General features: G+C 41.3%; 1 long non-coding RNA gene across 1 annotated transcript; it reads right to left on the bottom strand.

The window, feature by feature from the left end:
• Positions 1-864: 864 nt before the first annotated feature.
• Positions 865-15233, bottom strand: LOC138224477 (uncharacterized). Its single transcript, XR_011182962.1, has 3 exons — positions 15166-15233; positions 1575-1609; positions 865-1143 (listed from the first exon to the last, which is right to left on the bottom strand). It is a non-coding gene; the product is annotated as an uncharacterized lncRNA (long non-coding RNA).
• Positions 15234-20065: the final 4832 nt, after the last annotated feature.

Raw genomic sequence — 20065 nt, 5'->3', positions numbered from 1 at the left:
AATACTAACAAATATTTAACATAACAAACAGTGCAAATTAAACCACTTCAAATACATAGCATTACAAATTAAAAAAACTTTGCTATTCTGAATTCTCACATTAGCTCATTTGAAAAAATGAGCTCTCACAAAACCACACAGTACAGCTTAAAACAATGAATGAATAACAGTCATCATTACAAATTTCAGAGCACACAAACTTTGTGCTCATTACAATACTAAACTTCATAAAAATTGGCAACATAACATTGAGCCCTAAATTTAAAATACCTTAAAAACAAGTTTAGTTATTCTTCATACAAAAAGATTGACAAATCTTTTCACCATCATAATCAAATTCCTTACAACCATAAAAAACACCACATTACATGCTAAATGATCCCAATTCACTTACTCAAAACAAGACAGAACATGGCCATATTGTTCTAAGGTTAGAAGCCATAACAAACTAACAAGCCAGATCTACCGAGATAAAACCTATCCCTAACCCCCCACACACAAAAATAGGTACTTACCACCTGCCTCTTCAAACTATGAAAGTATTAGACATTACAATTTACATCATGTTAAAAAAACAATCACACACTGTTCTTTAAAACAACTTGCATTCTAGCTCATTTGGAAAAAAAACACACACAAAGGATACCTTCCCAAATCACTAAAAATACAACACAGCTTAAAACAAGATTGTATAACAAACATATCCAAATTTTTTCAGTCATCATACAAATCCTCAAAGAGCACTCCCAGAAACTTTATTGTGCTCAAATTACAATACTAAACCACATCATGAAAATTGACAACATAACATGCAGTGAACATCCTTCACAATACAAAACAATCTACCATCCATGTTTCCATCACAATTAAGCTCTTTACAGTCCAAAAACAGACCATTCACTTACTCCAAACAATACACAGAACATATTCACTTAACATACCACAACTTTTAAAAGTCCATCACTACTTCAGACAGGCTCCTCAACTCCATCCAGAAACTTGACTTGCTTGTAGAAACTCTCAAGTTGAAACACTTGCAACAGAAAAATATCCACTCAAACACTGCTCCTGATGAGGCCTCTTCAAGATGTACTCCATTTTCATCTTCAGTTCCAATAGTCAGGAAATAAAAATACATCACACCTGGAAAACAGACACCACCTCCCTCATCTGCACCACACTCCATGCACATATACAGGTACCCAATGAAACAAACATCTGCCCACCACCTCCAACAAAATGACCCAAGTAGAAAAACAAAAGAAACAACTTTCAGATTCATTTACATTAAACATCCAAATAAAATACATTTAAAAAAATCCCTCCCCCAAAACCACACAAAACTAACCCTAACCCTACCTTCAAAGCATTAGAAATACAAATTTCCAAAGTAACATTGCAATACAAAACCTAACCAGACTATTCACACTTAAACATAGCCAAATACATGCAAGGCTCTACTTACAATTACTCCAAACAACTACCCAAACTTAAATAGTGAAACAAGAAACACACACCTGCAATCTTCAAATGAATCCACACCCCAACTACAAGAACACCCACAAAAAACTTACCCAATTCCTCTTCAATCCCAGAAAGGTAGATGGACCTTGAAATGGACAGTTGATGAGTTTCCAACCATGTCAGAGTTCTTGTATTACAAATATATACAATGAAAAACATGGTCCATTACACTACAAAACACTTTTGGAAAAATAAAGTTATTTTCAATCCAACACATTTTAACAGTGTTTCTCACAAACATACTCAAAACAATAAACTTTTTTAATCTACCACAATTTACAGCTTTAGCTTCAACCAACTCAAAATTAAACCTCTAGCACACAAAAAAGATCCCCTCAAAGAACTACCATCACCTCATCAACATGCACACAAATAGCAGATTCCATTCCAATTTTACAGTCCACAGCAATGACCAAAAACATCCCTCTTGGAAGACAGACACCACATCACATCTGCACATTTTACCAGTAAAAAAAAAATTCTAAACTTCATATTGTATGACAGCATTAAATATTAAAGTGCTTAATATTTATAAAAAACAACATTACTCCATTGGATATATAAAATAGTTAATTATTATACTGTAGCTTGTGAACAAAGAACCTCTTCCAGGTTTCCATTCAAACAAAAATGTGAATTTACAAACAGCTACTTACCACCTGCCTCTTCAATCCCTGAAAGGATGTTAAACATCCATTTATCAAACTTCTTCAATTAAACAACCTTGGATAAACATTTAACAACATCACCAAACACTACAACTTAATACAATATTGTACAACAAAACATACCCACATCTTTTCAATCACTAATACGCTGAAAGAGCACACCCAGCAACTTTATTGTGCTCAAATTACAATGCTAAAACTACAACACAAAGTGACAATACACCAGACATTGAGCATTAAACAACTTCAAAAAATCTTGCATTACAAAGTTTTGAAAATACAATTTACAATTGAGAACACTGTCCATCACACTACAAAACAACTTACAAACATTTTTTCAAACATATTCAAGTTCTTTAAAGTTAAAAAAGGAGACAAAGTAATTTCCCACAAACTTACTCAAAACAATAAAAGATCACATTTATTTGATCTACCACAAATTTAATTGCTTTTAAACTCCAACTTTAAACACTCCTCCATTCCATCAAGACACATTCAAAAGTTGAAACACTGACACAAAAAACTTCTAAATTTACTCATAATGAGGCCTCTTCTACATGCACAAAATCATATGCCATTACAAATGTAGAAATCACACATAAAAACAACAGAAACAAACAGAAAAGCATTGAATTAATAGGGAATATAATATGGAAACATATAAAAAAATAATAACAATAATAAAGTTCAAGTACTGTAGCACAAACAGTACTAAAAGACTTTCTATTGATGTGTACAACTGTTTCACCACTGTGCTGTCACCATCTGTAGTGTGTCATCTTAAATAACTGATTTAAATAAGTGTGAGATTGGGTGCAATTGCTATGAGTGTTTTTAAACAAATAAACATTTATTTTCAAAACTAAAAGAGCAAATCTTAATAGCATTATATTGACATCTTTTACATTTCTAAATATCACATGTTCACACTGTATGAACACAGCAGTACCACAGGGTGTAGGGCACAAACCCACAGGAGTCTGAGAGCACAACATTGCAGGATGGGATAGCCCTACACTGAGGACATTGAATTAAGTGGAGGAGAGTGTAACACCTACAGCCACCATTGCAGGTTTTTTTTGTTTTTGTTTTTTAATTTTTTTTAAAAAAAGCTACATACAGGACTCACTCAAGTCGCCCCTCCTCATCCCCTGCATGTGCTAGTTTTTTTTTTATTCGTCGGAAGGAAAGACAGCTCTTTAAGACCATGCATTGATTACCACAGCCTTAATGCCATTACAATCAAGAATCACTACCCTCTCCCCCTTATCCCTGCAGCCATGGAAGCCATCAGGGGTGCCACCATCTTCTCTAAACTCCATCTACGTGGTGCCTACAACCTCATTCGCATCTGCAAGGGCAACAAATAGAAAACTGTTTTCATTACCACCCAGTCACTATGAATATCAAGTCATGCCGTTCGGCCTCACGAATGCTCCTGCAGTCTTCCAGAATTTTATGAACTACATCTTCAGGGACATTATCAATCAGTTTGTTCTGGTCTACATCTTGATCTTCTCCAGCTCTCTTCAGGAACACATCACTCGCGTCCAGGAGGTCCTCCATCACCTCATCGACAACAAACTGTATGCCAACGCGGAGAAATGCCTTTTTCACGTATCCAAGGTACAATTTATAGACTACATTATTTCTCCACTTGGTATCAAGATGGACCCTGCCAAGACAGAAGCCATCAAGGACTGGCCCACCCCTAGGAACTTGAAGCAGATTCAACGGTTCCAGGGATTCACCAACTTTTATCATCACTTCATCAGGGACTTCAGTTCTGTCACTGAGCCCATTACCTCCTTGATTCACAAGGGTCCCAGTCAGGGTAAGTGGACTCCTGAAGCTGACCGTGCTTTTCTCCGCTTGAAGTACCTTTTTACCTCTGCTCCACTTCACCACCCTGACCCTCTAAACCTTTTGTCTTGCAAGTGGATGCCTCAGCACACAGATTTGGCGTCATCCTCTCCCAGTGCCATGGGGACAGGGGCATTCTGCATCCCTGTGCCTTTTTCTCTCAGAGACTGTCTCCTGCCAAAATGAATTACAACTTGGGTGACAGGGAACCACTCTCCATCAAACTCGCTCTAGAAGAGTGGAGACACTGGCTGGAGGGGGCTCTGCACCCCTTCACCATCCTTACTGACCACAAGAACCTGGCTTACCTCCAGTCAGCAAGGTGACTTAACCCCCATCAAGCTTGATGGTCTCTATTCTTCACCCGATTCGACTTCTTCATTACCTATATACCCAGCTCTAAGAATATCGAGGCAGACGCCCTATCCTGCCTGCACGACCCCCCTGATTCTGAGAATTCCCCTGAACCCATTGTTCCCTCCAATAAGATCATTTCCGCTATCCGCTGCGACATTGAGGACCTTGTGCACCACTCTCTCTCCAGCCAGCCTGTACCACCCCAGTACCCCCGATAAACTTTTTTTTCATGACTCTCAATTCACCGGACATCTCATCACACCTCTCTCTCTCAAGACCGACGTGGCCGACTATATTAAAGCTTGTCCAACCTGCGCCATCGCCAAGACTCCTCGCCTCAAGAGAGCCAGTCTCCTTCAACCCCTCCCTAGTCCCAGGTCACACGTCTCCATGGACTTCATTACTGACCTTCCCCCAAGTCAAGGCAAGTCTGTCATTATGGTAATCGTCGATAGATTCTCCAAAGCCGCCCACTTTGTGCACCTTACCTCGTTACCTGCTGCTCAGGAAATGGCTGACATCTTCGTCCTTCAGGTCTTCACCTCGTATTCCATCTTTTGCCCTTTGGATTTCTGGACACCTATTCTCTCAGCACCGCATAGGGTCCTAACACCTTTTTACAGCAAGTCCCTAGTGACTTCAGTGACAGAACAGTGAACCTTAAGATGGACCCCGCGGGCTCTAATTTTCCTTCAGCGCTGCTGGCAAAGCACTCAGGCACTCTAACGTTCAACAGTTAGTTAACTTTGTCTCCGGGTCTGCCCCACAGCCTGTCATTTCCCACCCACCCCGGAACCCCATGCCTCCTCCCACCCTGAACCGATTCGATGGCAATCCGAACGTGCCAGGTTTACCTGATGCAGTGCTGGATGGCTTATAATCTCCGTCCAAACTGCTTTCCTACGGATAAAGAACAGATAGATTTTATGGTAGCCTACCTCTCTTGCCGGGCCCTGGAATGGGCTGCGGGTCTCCTCACCAGGAATGCTTCGGAAGCTAAGATCTCACAGTTTCAAGCACTGTTGACCACCAACTTCGGACAGCCCCAATCCTATTTCGCCACCTCTCGCCTTTCAGTCCTATCGCAAGATGCAAAGCCTCTCCAGAAATACATCACAAACTTTCGGGTTCTGGCCTCCCAGCTTGCCTGGAACCAGGAGGCTCTCATTCATCAATTCCGCCGGGGTCTGTCCCACGCTGGAGAGCTTTGTTTCGCTGGTCGTAGAGTTAGACATCCACCTGCAACAACGTAGGGCTCTAGCCAAACCCCTCCCATTCCTACTCTGGCTACTCCCCCTTCCCCTCTGGTCTTATTCCTTGAAGAACAGAGCCGCCGACTCTCTGAGGGTTGCTGTCTTTATTGTGGGGCTCCCGATCACCTCAGGGCCTCCTCTCTAGTCCAACCCCTTCGCACCACCCATACCCCCTGCTAAGGTCAGTATCCGTTCTCTCAGTCCTTCCACATCCGGGCTCTCCCTCTGTGCTACTCTTTCCTGGGGCAGTTCTCAGGGACCCATCTTGTCTTTTGTTGATTCAGGTGCTGTGGGCAACTTTCTAGACTCTGGTCTCACCACCTCTCTAAGGATTCCCCTGCTGCCAGTCTCCCCTCCACATACAGTCCATCGACAGCTCCTCCCTCTCTCCGGGATTGGTGGAATGGCATACGATCCCCCTCTCTCTGCATATGGGTAATACTCACCAAGAACAGATCCAGCTCCTCCTCATCCATTCCCCATCTCTTCCACTTAATCTTGGTTTTCCCTGGTTGCAAGTACACAATCCTCATATTTCCTGGCTTGCCACGATATCACTGCCTGGAGCCCTCGCTGCATTACCCATGTCAGGGAACCTATAGGTAGAATAGGAGGATCCTTATGCGTGACCGGAATCCCACAGAACACAGAGTAGCAAAGGAACGATCCAAAAGACGAAATCCCAAGGCTGGGTCGATAAGGGAGGCAAAGGGTTCCGTAATGAGAGATATCCAAAAAGAATCCAACAGTCAAAATCCAGAAGGCGAGGTCAAGAGGCGGAAGCAGATTTGTAATGGGCGATCAGTCAAAAGGCTAGGAAACTTGAGGAATTTGAGGAATCTGATGCATGTGAGAATGTGATGGGTTCAATCAGGGATGAGATTGTGAAGCAGAGGTTCTGGGAATGTAACATCGCTTGCGAGGGAGAGTGTGGGATGACAGGGACAGAATGGCATTTCCGAGGTAGAGTGTGGGGCATGACAACCCATTGTTGTCAACTTCCCCAGAAACTCCCAATCACCCTCATCTCTCAAGATATCCCATCCACTATACCCCCTGCTTACGCCAATCTTCATCTGGCATTTTGTAAACAGAAAGCACTGTCTCTCACCCCACATCACCCTTACGACTGCCCCATCGATCAAAATCCAGGTACCTTACTTCCCAGTGGATGTATATACCCTGTCTCTATACAGAAATCCAAGGCCTTAGAAACCTACATCCAGGACTCTGAAATCAGAATTTATTCACCCCTCCGCCTCCCCCGCCTGTGCGAGTTTTTTTTGTTGGTAAAAAGGATGGCTCCTTAAGACCATGTGTGGATTACCGCAGGCTTAATGCAATTACCGTACAGAACCATTACCATCTGCCTCTTATCCCAGCCGCCAAAGAATCTGTCCGGGCCACCACCATCTTCTCAAAATTTGACCTACGTGGTGCCTACAACCTTCATCCGCATCTGCGAGGGCAACGAATGCAAGGCGGCTTTCATTACCACTCACGGCCACTACGAAAACCAGATCATGCCTTTCGGTCTCACCAATGCTTCGGCTGTTTTTCAGAATTTCACGAATGACATTTTTCGGGATATTATTAAATCGGTATGTCCTGGTCTACCTGGATGATATCTTGGTCTTCTCCAGCACCCTTCACAAACACACAACCCATGTCCGGGAGGTCCCTGGTCACCTCATTGAGGACAAGTTATTTGCCAAGTTGGAGAACTGCCTTTTTCATGTGTCTAGGGTGCAATTCCTAGGTGACATTTCTCCACTTGGTGTTCAGATGGACCCTGCCAAGATGGAAGCCATAAGGGACTGGCCCACCCCCAAGAACTTGAAGCAGATTCAGCACTTCCTGGGTTTTGCCAATTTTTAACGCCACTTCAGTTTTTTCGCAGCCCCCATTACCTCCTTGACCGCAAGGGCTCCAAGCATGGAAAAATGGACTCCTGAAGCACCTTTCATCACCTTTTCACCTCTGCTACACTCCTCCACCGCCCTGACCCCTCTCTGCCTTTTGTCCTGGAAGTTGATGCCTCCTCTCACAGAGTCGGAGCTATCCTGTCCCAACGTCATGGGGACAGGGGCGCTCTTCACCACTGTGCCTTTCTCCCAAAGATTGTCTCCCACCGAGATGAATTCTCTGGGTGACAGGGAGCTACTCTCCATTAAACTCGCTCTCAAAGAGTGGAGACACTGGCTGGAGGGGGCCCTGCATCCCTTCACCATCCTCACCCATCACAAGAATCTGACCTACCTCCAGTTGGCAAGGCGACTCAATCCCTGACAAGCCTGGTGGTCCCTGTTCTTCACCCGATTTGACACTCTCATCACTTACACTGCTGGCTCTTAGAATGTCAAGGCTGACGCCCTTTCCTACCTGCATGATCTTCCTGACTGAGAAACACCTTAAACCCATTATCCCTCCTCATAAGATCGACGCCATCCGCTGCAACATTGAGAACCTCGTACGACGCTCACTGTCCAACCAGCCCGTACTCCCCCCCCAGTGCCCTCCGGATAAGCTTTTCGTTGCTGACCAGGTCTGCTCCGACATTCTCCGCTGGGGCCATGACTCTCGCGTTGCCGGTCATCTGGGGGTTCGACACACCATCTCCTCTCACTTCTGGTGGTCCTCCCTCGAGACCGATGTCACCGACTGTTAAGGCTTGTTCCACTTGTGCCAGGATCAAGACACCTTGTCTCAGAAGAGCTGGTCTCCTTCAACCTCTCCCTATCCCCAAGCATCCCTGGTCTCACGTCACCGTGGATTTCCTTTCTGATCTGTTAAGTAAAGGCAAGTCCGTCATTCTTGTCGTTGTTGATAGATTTTCCAAAGCCGCCCAGTTTGTTCCCCTTACCTTGTTACCCACTGCCCAGAAGATGGCGGACGTTTTCGTTCATCAGGTCTTCAGACTCCACGGCATACCGACTGATATAGTCTCTGGCAGAGGCCCTCAGTTTACGTTCCACTTTTGGAAAGCTTTCTGCAAGGCTCTAGGGACCTCCGACTCCCTCGCCACCGGCTATCATCCCAACGCTAACGGCCAGACCGAGCGTCTGAGCCAGGAGCTTTTAACCTACCTGCAAGCTTACGTTTCCCCATCCCAGGATGTCTGGAACTCTCTGCTACCTTGGGTCGAATACGCCCATAACTCCCTCTACTCCTCCTCCACCGGCGTCTCACCCTTCCTCTGCTCCTTGGGGTATCAACCCTCATTCCTCCTGAATAGCAGCCCCGACTGACTCGGATATTCCCTCCATCTGTCAATATACGTCTTCTCTCTTAAAACTCTGGAAAACAAGCACAGAAGACCCTTTCCCAGGCTCCAAAGGGGACAACTTGTCTGGTTATCAACCAAGAACATTCCATTACGCCAACCCTCTGTCAAGTTGGGACCCCATTTTGTCGGCCCTTTCTGGGTTGTTTCCAGGATCACACCGGTTAGCTTTTGTCTTGCTCTCCCCCCTACCCTTTGAATCCACCCAACCTTCCACGTTTCTCTTTTAAAGCCTTATCACCGTCTCCCCTCTCTAGACCCCAACCTCGGCTGTCTCATCGATGGCACTTCCACCTTTACCGTGAATAAGATTCTGGATTCTCGCTGGTACAGGGGGCAGTGCCAGTACCTAATAGACTGGGAAGGATACAGTCCCGAGGACAGATCGTGGATTCCAGAACGGGACATCCTGGATAAATCCCTCATCAGGATCTTCCGTCAGTCTACGGCATCCAGAGCCGCCCGTGAGCGGGGGGGGGGTACTGTCACGAACCGCACTCCCGCATGCACCTCTCTGCATCAACACCTGCACCCTAGTTAAGCAATTAGCACTGCTCACACCCTCTTTCTCATTTAAACCCTCGCTCACTGTTGAGATGTCTTAGCCTTTCTCTTGTGCGCTTACCTTACTGAACTGACTTCTGGATACCGACCCCGTTTTGTCTTCAGCAACGTCTTCATTTTTGTCTCACAGCTTTTGGATTTGGATACCTCACAGACCTGACTACTGGATATCCGATTGCTCTGTCCCCGGCTTTGTCTTCATTTCTGTTTTGCAGCTTTTTGATTTGGACACCGTACCGACTTAACTACTGGAAACCCGACCTAGCCTGCCCATTCGACCTCGTATTTTGTCTTTCGTCCTATGGATTTCTGGACACCTATTCTCTAAGCACCGCATAAGGTCCTAAAATCTCCCCCCCACACAAGTCCTTAGTGACTTCATTGACATTTAGCCAGTTGTGGGTCAACTTCAACATCTGTCCAACTGTTTTTGATCATTTAACTTGAGCTTCTTTAAAAAAAAAAAAAAAAAAAAAAACCAAACAGAAAAGGGTCCTCAGATTAAAATTAAGTATTACATTAGCTAGATTGAGTGAATGGCCTCCTGTTGTTCATAACCCTTTTAATGGTTTTAGATTCCAGGCACTATTGATAAGTAAACCGCTACCCAACACTGCACAGCATAATAGCTATATTTGAAAACAGTAATGAAAAGTATCTTTTCTCAGGATAACTCCCCTCACAAAGAAAGCCAAGTAACAGTTTCAATACTCCCAAAACGCAGTATGTCTTACAAAACTGTTAACTTTCAGAACCAATGTGAAACTGAAATAAGACACAGGAAACCCAGAAATTACTGGAAGCACTCCCCATCCCAGTGTATTACCTGCAGTGTTCTCTTAAAAAAAACAAAAAAAAAAAACAGTTTCTCAACCCAAAGCAAGGTTGTATAAGGTGAGGGGGGCTGTCTGGTGTGTAAATGCTATTGAGTCATGAAGACCCCCTATTCCAGTATTACCTGTAGTGTCATCTTCAAAAAAAAGTTTCACAACACAAAGCATGACTTGGAAAGTATAAAACACTTACTTGCAGCATTGTGCAGCTGCTAATAAGCTGCCGAGTAACAATTTGAATTTTCCTGCTGTCAGCAGTATTGTGTATATAGTTTACCCTTACCTGAATGAAAACAGGGCATAAATAAAGGGTTTCAGAAATCAAACAAAGCTTAATTCCCATGCTTACAGTCTTGGTAATTGGAGGCTGCACTGTTCTGCTTCCTATGGTGATATAGTTTTTCCACAAAGCCATATTGAGCAGTATTTCTCACATTGTGAATGTGTGTACACAGTGGCCCCCCAGGTTCCAGTTAGTGCATAATTAGGCATTAATGAAAAACCAGAGGTTTTCAAAAAAGAATTAGCTCACTGATGTTTTACCTGAAGGCTGTGAACACTTTCACAAGTCGTGGTCTTTAAAATGCATTTGTTTGAAGGCTTTCTGCACTTCCCTTCCAAAGATATGGACAGAAGAATAATCCAGCGTGGTAAAAAAATGGCTTAAAAATGACAGTGAAGGCTGTGAAAACAGTCACAATGTACTTTGTACACACAGCCAGTGTTTTCGTAACTCAAGGAGGTTTCGTGAAAAAACTACAGGCATGCCAATGTAATCTTTTTTTTTTAATTTAGAAAAGTTTTTTAGAACCATAAAATAGCAGGAGAGCAGAAAAAGACCCCATGCAAAGAGGCCGAACAGGGAGTTAGCCCGGGCTCAGCAGTGCAAAGAGTTCTGGATTGGCATATAGAAACCTTTTGTCACGGATGTCGGAAAGGACGAACCATGGAATGGCAGGAGAGCAAAAAGCCCCCTTGCGTAGGAGCAAGACGGGGGTTAGCCTGGGCTCAGCTGTTCAGGAAATGCCGTATAGAAACCTATGCCCTCAGTTAGCGGATGTGGGGCGACCTGGTGCTAGGCAGATTTCAGGACATCCAAATGTCAATGCTGAGTGAGTAGCAGAGCAGAAGCAGGAAATAAATGGGCTACACAACAAGACAAGAATAATCACAGGGAACTAGGAACAGGAGGAAAGTAGAGCGCCATCTAGGTGTACTGGGTGTGACAGCTATGCCCTCAGGCCACGGACGGAGCAACGACCTGGTGCTAGGCGGGTCTCAAGATATCCGAACATCAATGCTGAGCGAAGTTACCCAGAAATATATAGCCCCCAGGAGAGAGAGACACCGGAAGGAGAGCAAAGCACAGGAAACTAGGGACAAGACAGTAGGAGCACCCTGCAGGGGGCGGGAGAGCATGCCCCCCCCTTAATGGGTGGCTCCTAAAGTCCAAACAAATAAGTGAGCTGCATAGCACTTGGGGGAGGAAAAACCTCATTTAACAGAAGGGAAACCTCCAGGAGTCCACGGCTGAGAGCTGCCCCCTCCTCCAGGGTATTAAAACTTTATTGGGTAGAGGAAGGGGGGGGTCAGGTAGAGCTCCGGAGACTTGCCAAAAAAAAAAAAAAAAAAGCACAAACCACAACAGAATTAAACCTGGGAGACCATAAAGAAGGGGAAACCGGGAAGTGAAAAATCAACACCAAGCAAAAAACAAGAAAAAAAAAACACAGACTGGGCAAAACATGTTCAACATTCTATCACTGATATCGGAATGAACAACCCAAGGAGAGCCAGGCAAGGAGCCCGCTCACAGACACGGATGTCCGGAGTGATATCCGGCAATAAGAATAGGAAAGCCAGCTCAACATTCAATCACGGAAGCCAGGAGAGACAACCCGAAGAAAGCCAAGTATTCAGAAGTGTATGTCGGGATGGCATGACAGACTAACCCGCTCACAGGCTCAGAAGTCAAGAGTAGCATCCCACGAATAGAATATCAGAACTGAAAAAAAACTACATTCATTAATACTATTAGTAATATCTTCAGTAAATACTGATGCATAAAATATTTATGATAAAGGTAGGTTGTGTGCTTTTGTCCAACTGAGCAATCTTGCTTTCATCAAATATACCCTTTTTAATGTTGGATGATTAACATGCTGTAATACACAGTTTAAAGTCTAAAGAATATACAACTTAAATTCTTAATTGAATAAAGATTGTCCCTCAGCAGTAATCGGGATTCAAAACTGGCAATTTCTGGTGACAGCTCAAATGCTGGACATGCAAGGTTAAGCTTTATGAGCTCCACCTGGTGGTTTTACAAGGTGATTCCGGGTACTATTAACAATCTAATTTGCATACAGTCAATTGCAGTATGACACGAAATTGCGCGTTTTGATGCAACACGCCCACCGCGTTGTACCACAGCGTACCCAGCTCGTTTTGAATGGCTGCATCTGTACAAATCGAAACAAACCGACCCCCAAAACTAACACCTCCCTTCCTGCACAATACCCCTTGCTAAACTAATGTAATTGTGCACACTTCCATCAAGAAAAAACAAACTACCTCCACAATCGTAGAGCAAATAAATGCTCCAATTTCAGTTCTACATTGTATTGCATGACTCTCAAAAAAATACAATACAAAGCAATAGAAATTCCAAAACATGAAAATTCCAACATAACACACAACCAAAACAGGCTATTCACATTGAAAATTAAAACTTTGACTTAATTCCAAAAGTCAAAAAGAACATAACCAGCACATTCACCTAATAACAAACCATAACAACCATCAACATAAATTGTTAGTGTAATAAGGGTATCATTAAACATCCAAATATATACAGGGCTTTACTTTCAATGACTCAAAAAGGTGTGAATGGTGCAATTAGCCAAAGAGCTTACCACCAGGAAAACAATTGTTCAAAACAAAGTTACTTCAGATATCATTCAGCCAAATCATAACAGAACATCTTCAATGTCCACTAGAACCAATAACATTATAGCCATTGAAAATAAGTGAAGCTCCAACTCTTCTCTGAATCCAACATGGCCTCATCATTCACAACCACCCTCACTGTAAATCAGCATACCTTACTCCACAAATTCAGAGTACTAATCTAAACAATGTTACCAAAAACATTCATATTAAAAAAAGCAAAATAGACTTATTTCCACATCAGCTAAAATGACAAAACTGAAAGCTCAAAACAACCATAAACATCTAAGCATGTTTCAAAATACTCATATTTAAGCATAAAAAAAGGATAACTCCTAACCTTTAAAAAAAAAAAACACCACATTCAACATTATCCAAAAAGCTCAGTGCAGCCAACCTGAAGCTCCTCCTCACTTTCACATCAATACTATTCATACTATCCTTTTAAGTTGCCCAAGTAGAGCATCGTGTGTAACACAAACTTCACATTGGCACCCAGGTTATTTCCATCACCATTCCAAAAGCCACAAAGTCAAAATTGACTCTCCTTCATTATTCCAGTCACTTAAACATTAGACCCACAAAATACACCAGCAGCAACATACTGAACCTCCAGTACAACCTTCACAATTCAATAAGCTTTAAATACCACACATAACAAAACACTTGACCAAATTAGTCCCTAACCCTTTAACTCCTTCTCCCATCTAAAAAGGAAAAACCATTGTGTAATTATTCCAAATGTCAACTTCCCATCAAAACAGTTTAGGCATACAACAAAAAGGAGTTACACACCACAAACACATATCTCAATTTCCCCAACTCAACGCTTGCCTAAACACTGAACCGGATCTAAAATACTACCTATTTGCCAACTCAATTTACATTCTCTTACCTGCCACCTTTTTGAAAACAATCATCCAAGACTGTAATGTCCTATAGCCTTGACTGCTTACAAAAACCAATGAAAATTAACAAATTCAGGTCCAAACAGGTTTAAATCCTTTGAAATCCTACCACCCTTTGGAAAACCCATTTACAAAGAACCTTATAGAACACAACCCATGGCTGAAAACATTTCAATTCAAAGAACATAACCCTCACAAGTATAAACATCAGATTTCAGAACACATTAAAATAAACTAAAGTAACTTTTCTTCCATATCTCCAGAAAAAAAAAACTCTAGTTTCAACTGATTATAGTACCATTAAACTCAACAAGTACCACAAACCTTCCCAAACCCACATTGCACAAATATTATCCCCCCCCCCCCCCCCAAAAAGCATAAAAAACACCCACCTTTCTCAGTCTTTCGGCTAACACAGCTGCAAGCCAAGACCTCCTACCCTTACAGGAACCAGAAACAGACTGACTACTAGACCCAAGGTTGCGTTTTTAAAACCCTCATCATTAACTCAGAAGTGTGGCTAATTCACCAGGAACCTACCACAACATGTCCTCAAAATGGTCAATTTGCAAAGCCCTATTGTTCATAATGTGACACACACCTGTTTCCAATGACTAAACAAGTATTAGCCAGCCCATCTACAGATCCAGCCATTCAAAATGCACCGGTGATAATGTGGGGGCTACTTAGAGGTTCAGGATCTGCTGGGTAACAATTTTTTTTTTTTTTTTTACAAACAGTTGTGGGACTGCACTACTTTGTGGAACATTTGGACAGTCTTTAGAAGACAGTCAAGTTTCAACTAAATATGTTACCTTTCCACCCATCACATACAAAAACCCTTCCCAAACTCACAGTACAAAAATATTCTAAACACCTTCAAAAACTTCAACTGTCAACAACTTCAACCTACAACCTTCTTCAAATTACCACCCAAACCCAACAAACATCAAAACCACTCACCTTCCATAGCAGTCTTTGGGCTAACACAGCTGCAAGCCAGGAGCTCCTACCCATCCAGGAGCCAGAAGCAGATTGACTACTAGTCTCCAAGGCTGTGTTATTAAACCCCTCATCATTAACTCAGAGGTGTGGCTAATTCATCAAGAACCTATCCCCACATGCCCTCAAAATGGTCAATTAGCAAAGCCCTATTGTTCATAATGCGACACACCTGATTCCGATGACTAAACAAGTATTAACCAGCCCATCTACAGATCCAGCCATTCAGAAGACACAGGTGATAATGCAGGAGTACTTAAAAGGTTCAGCATCTGCTGGGTGCTGCAACTTTTTACAAACACTCAGTTGTGGGACTGCACTTCTTTGTGGAATATTTGGACAGTCACCAGAAAACGCCTGAGTTTAAATCCAAGTCAAAGGTAAGGAACAAATCTTTGCCAGTTATAGAAGTTGAATTGTATACTGTGTATGACAGCATCTTAAATATCAAAGTACTTAAAAGTAAGTAGATAGAATAAAAACAAGATTGCTTAGTTGGATATATACAAATAGTTTATTATTATACTGTAGGGTGTGAACATAATGTGCCTCTTTCAGGTTTACATCGACAAAGAGAAAATCCAAATATATAATTTTATAGCAGAAAGTAAAAATAAAACATAATATATAAATAATGTACACAACAGTATTCCACCTTCTTCATACATCTTTTTAGGCATCAAAATCTTTAAATTGGTGAATTACAGTGGGATATACAAAAGTTTAAACATGCTGCTTCTAACACTATATAGTTTATATACATGTGAAATTATTTTTATCCTTTTCAAAGAATACATAGTAAATACCACTTGCTGTTATAAATAATGGCATTGAATTAATACCACTTGATTATATTAATATGGAATCACGTAACTAAGCAGCCAAAAATATCACAAATTGATGTTTTGGAAACATCTGGACTTTTAACTTTTAAAACTTTTTGTGTCCCTATAGAGGTAAAGGACAATAGATAATAACACTTTATTGGCCATATATATTTTTATGATATTAGGAATTTGTCTTTCCACATACCCCGTGTATGACACACACATACAGGGAGAGAAGCTCAGAGTCAGACTGCAGGGTCAGCCATTTGTACAGCACCCCTGGAGCATTTGGGGTAAAGGGCCTCACTCAGGAGCCCAATGAAATAGGATTCCTGTGCCAGCTGTGGGATACAAACCAGCAACCTACCAGCCACTCTCAGATCCTTAGCCATAGAGCCACCACACCATGGAAAATGGGATTTCATGGCCCATGCAGGAATTGAACCCACAACCTTGAGCTCATTAATACCATACTCTAACCCATTGAGCTATCCAGCACCCGACAGCACACCTCATAATGTAGCGTGCTCTACCTCTTTTTCATTCCTAAAGCTTTTTTTACTATCTAGTTATATAAAAATCTTAATATACTATACATATTTACTATTTCATGTTTTTAAAAAGTAGACTTTGTTTATTAGAAAAAAAAAAACTTCAGCCCTAAGCAGGAATTGAACCCAGACCTCCCAGCCGGTGAGAGGACCACTCAGCTAAACCCACTGCACCAACAGAGCACTTGCAATCTCTGCTGAAACAGACAGGTCAAACTGTTCCAAAAGTAATCAGGACTGAATGAGTCACAAAATAAACATTTACAAAGAAAACAGACTAAAGTTATACAATCAGTGATATAAATCTTTAATATTTTGATCCATTAATGTGATTACTAATTTCTTTTACTACATATTTCCATTTCATAATCCCAAGAGGAAAGTGTGGTGGCTCTGTGGCTAAGGATCTGCACCTGTGGATGGAAGGTTGCTGGTTCAAATCCCACAGCTTTTTCTCCATTGGGTCCCTAAGCAAGGCCAATTGCTCCAGGGGTGCTGTATAATGGCCCCAGACCTCTCTGTATCTCATGGACAGCAAGTTTGGGTTATGTGAAAAAGACAAATTCTTTTATAATGGTATATGGCTAGTAAATTAATCTTACCTCATTCGGTGGATTCTAAAAAGTACATGTATTTTACTGGAATAATGCAAGGATTCATAGAGAAGATTTATATGCTTTTTAAAAGAATCCATAATATTTTAATCTTAATAATGTTTTCAATTTAACATAGTCAGAAAGAGCACATCAAAACTTAACCACATAAAGTGAGTCTTTGATGCATAAAATGTTTGTAAAGTGCAATCCTTCTGTGTACTTTTTATTTAAGCTACCTCTATCAGTCTTAGACATTAAGTATAATGTTTATATTTCTAAATCAATATAATTTATGATGATATGATGTTCAAAGATTTATGCTCCTGTTATTTTTATGCTCAGCTACCAAAATTACCCTTTGGTTTTAAAATTCGATATTAAGATTCCATATTAACCAGGTTTAAACATGCACTTGAATGCCTACATCTGTATAAATATCTTGATCAAAAAACACAGAGGCTCAAAAGTGCAAACAATAATCATCAATGAATAGCTTCCCACATATGATTCAATCAGTCGCACTTTATTTAACCCCAAAATGAGAAATTCATTATCCATCTTCAAATGAATAGATGTATTATATGGAGTTTGTATAACTGTTGATTTAATTCAGCCAGCCATAATATACAGTTGTGAAGGTTTCACCCCTCACTGGACTTGGTACATTCTGAGGGGGAGGAGCCAGCCCAGCTCAGAGGATAAAAGAGCAGACTTCCTGTGCCTCTGTTTTCATTCAAGAGTCCAGGAGCTGAGGAGAGTGGTAAGTGGTGAGTACTATTTACTTATTTTTGTAAATCTTTTTTTCTAACAAAGTTTATTTTAGAAAAGGGGTACTTAGATTAAATACACTTGGCTCCTACTACAAACCTTTTGTTGAGCAAAGTATTTGTTATTTTATATTTATTAACCAAATCAACTACCTTTTTTGCAATAACCTACTCACACGTTAAAGTTTCTACTGACTTAATTGGTGGACACTTCCAAACAGGTCTATATAAATGAAGAGGATTTATTTCATAATGTGATAAATCATTAAAGGTTTTAAGAATAAAAAGTGTTAAAAACAAAACCACAAATTAAAGTGTCTCTTTAGCTAAACCATGCACTTACAATTCAAAACCTACAAAGTAGGGTTTTTATGGTTAACATGGTACTTGAAAAAACTGGGATATAATTAATGAAATAGATTATAATTGTAAAGGTCATTACACTCTGTACTGGACTGACCCAAATCACACTAACCTGGGATTGGAGAAAAAGACCCCTAAACTCTAGTAGAATACATTGAGCAGCTAAGCTACTGTACCAAAAGTAGAAGAGTAATAAATCAACAAAATCTTGATAACTACCAATCTCATATGGCATATATGAATACTGGAGTGGCATATTTTATAATAAACTCAGTATGTCACCATTGTGTTTTCATTAATGAAATGTAATTACATCTACAAGCAGTTGAACTTGAAGAGGCAGGATCTGGACAACCTGACCTTTTCACACTTTTTTGGGTTCTTCTAAAAATGAAGAAAAGGTTGCTTTAACTACCAACTCAAGTTTATGATGTGATAACTAATGTGAAACTTATTTATCCTATGAATGATACATACCATTGCTTATTAAATGTCAATGTGCACATTCTTGCTTCTCTCCAAGCCATCATCATGGTTCCAAAGGACTCCTTCATGCAGGGCTCATGAAAATAAACACTCCTTACACATGGTACTTGTCACCGGTTTATTTTTCTACACATTACACTTTGTGGGACGACTGGAACAGAACCAGATTTGGGCTGCTCATGTAATTTTCTCTCCAGTTTGTGGCTGTCTCCGAGATGTGTTCTCTGCCACAGTCCAAGAACATGGAGGTAGGTTAATTGCATTCTGGCACAAGTAGATGAGGAAAGGAATGGCATTCCATCTGATCTTCATTGGTGCAGTGAGCAGTATGGTTAAACCACTGTAAATAGATTTATACTTCCTTGCTGGCAGAAATCATATAGTAACATCCACAACAGATCTATTGCAGAGACAGACCAAGCCCTCTATAAAAAAGACCTCACTAACCAAAAATCTAATTAGTTTAAAAGGATGAAAATTGTGTAACAATTACATTTGCTAGACTTTAAACCTAATGTATAAATAATTTTACTGCCACCACTGCTAGCAGTTGTCTCTGCCCTAAATGGCAACCTCTATACAACTCCATACAATTCTGAAAACTCCTTTCTTAAATCTATTATATTCTCTTGGTCTATTCTATAATGCAGTCTCAATCACTACAGTATGAAATGGATTCATCTTGGCATTACTTCCAGTAGACTTTTGTTCTTTTAAAGACATCAAATAATACATTAAGACATACAAATAGCTGCACCCAAATTCACTACACATACAGAAAACCTTGTATAATGGACAGTTTAAGTAAACTGATTTTGGGACATTTTCACATGGAAGGGAATGGAAGACTTAATTGGTGTAAATTCAGTTGCACTGGAACTGCTTGTTTACTCTTAAATAAGTGTATCCATTGTGACTAATGGGAGGCACTGTAGAGAGCATCAGTAAAATAAGTCAGCCACCCCAGACGGAAAAGTACCAGTATGACATTAGCAGCAACCACAAACAGTGGAAAAAATAAACCATAGTGCCAACATTACCTCCAGACTGGACTAACACTATTGAGCAGGGTGCATAAAGTAAAAAGCAAAACCTTACTACCCAAGATGCATGAGTTTGCCTACACATGGAGAAAGGCATAAAGGGACAAGCAAGGAGGAAATGAAACCTTACAAGGGTGCAATCCCCTCCAGGACTGTAGGAGTAAAAACTCCCTCTATAGGGGATGGTACTGCTAGTCACAGAGGGTGTCCAGTGTGCCTGTTACAACC

The sequence above is a fragment of the Lepisosteus oculatus genome, chromosome 22 (genome assembly GCF_040954835.1).
Source record: "Lepisosteus oculatus isolate fLepOcu1 chromosome 22, fLepOcu1.hap2, whole genome shotgun sequence".
Lineage (NCBI taxonomy): Eukaryota > Metazoa > Chordata > Actinopteri > Semionotiformes > Lepisosteidae > Lepisosteus > Lepisosteus oculatus.
This window is presented reverse-complemented; position numbering and strand designations above follow the sequence as displayed.